The 886-nt window shown below is 66.6% G+C and overlaps 1 protein-coding gene across 1 annotated transcript in view; it reads left to right on the forward strand.

The window, feature by feature from the left end:
* TSPAN17 (tetraspanin 17) overlaps nt 1-886 on the forward strand; it is a 9,915-nt gene that overhangs the window by 2,798 nt on the left and 6,231 nt on the right. The window lies entirely within an intron of this gene.

Genomic DNA, 886 nt, shown 5'->3' on the forward strand with positions numbered 1-886 from the left:
GGGAGGGCAGGGAACGGAGGGCGTGAAAGACCTTGATCCTGGCTGTGTGCTGAGGGCCAGGAGCCTGTGGGGAGAGCGGGTCCTCGGCAGGGGCCACGGCATGCATGTGGGCAGAGGGGGCTCCTCCTCCCTCTGAGACCTGGAATCTAGGCCCTGCCCAGGGTCAGGTGAGAGGGCAGCCAGCCGTGATGTCCAGGGTTTTTCCAGTAAAGCCTTGAAACAGGATGGTGGGGAAGATGAGGACAGAGGTGGGACACTCAGGGGCTGCCCAGGAGAGTCCAGAAGGCCAGAGCTGAGACCTCCAACCCAGCTGTGGCTGCAGGATTTCTGGGCAAAGCCACTGGCCCAGGCCAGGGCCCCTCTGCCACATCCTGTCTGGCACAGAGACTCCTTGGCATTGGGAGGTGTTTGGTTGTGAGCCACGGAAACCGACGCTGGCAGACAGAGGTCAAGGGGGTGGGACGGGGATGGGGAAGTGACGAGGTGGGGCGGCAGCCCCAGGGCAGCAGGAGGGCAAGACTTGGGGGGGGGAGCAGGCTAGGAACCTAGAGCCCCAGCCCAGACCACGCAAGAGCCAGGCCAGGATACCGCTGTGTGCCCACGCCTGCTTCCAGTTTGGAGTCCCGGGAGAGGCCCCTGAAGTCCGCCCTGAGGCGAGGGGCCGGCGTACCCTCCAGGCTGTGTCCCGGAGGAAGAAGCCCTGAGCTCTGGCCTTGGGAACGGGACAGGAGCCAGGTCCTGTTCACAGCCCGTGTGCCTCCTTTTCTCCCATGGCATCCCCGAGGCCCCGAGGGGAAGGGCGAGGGGGCCCCAGGGCCGGCCAGCCCGAGCCCTCTGCTGGGGCCCCGGCGCTGACCCCACCCTGAGCCCCCTGCTGACACCCTTG

This window comes from Carlito syrichta, unplaced genomic scaffold (assembly GCF_000164805.1).
Source record: "Carlito syrichta isolate Samal-C Ts95f unplaced genomic scaffold, Tarsius_syrichta-2.0.1 Scaffold126430, whole genome shotgun sequence".
In the NCBI taxonomy this organism is placed as follows: Eukaryota; Metazoa; Chordata; class Mammalia; order Primates; family Tarsiidae; genus Carlito; species Carlito syrichta.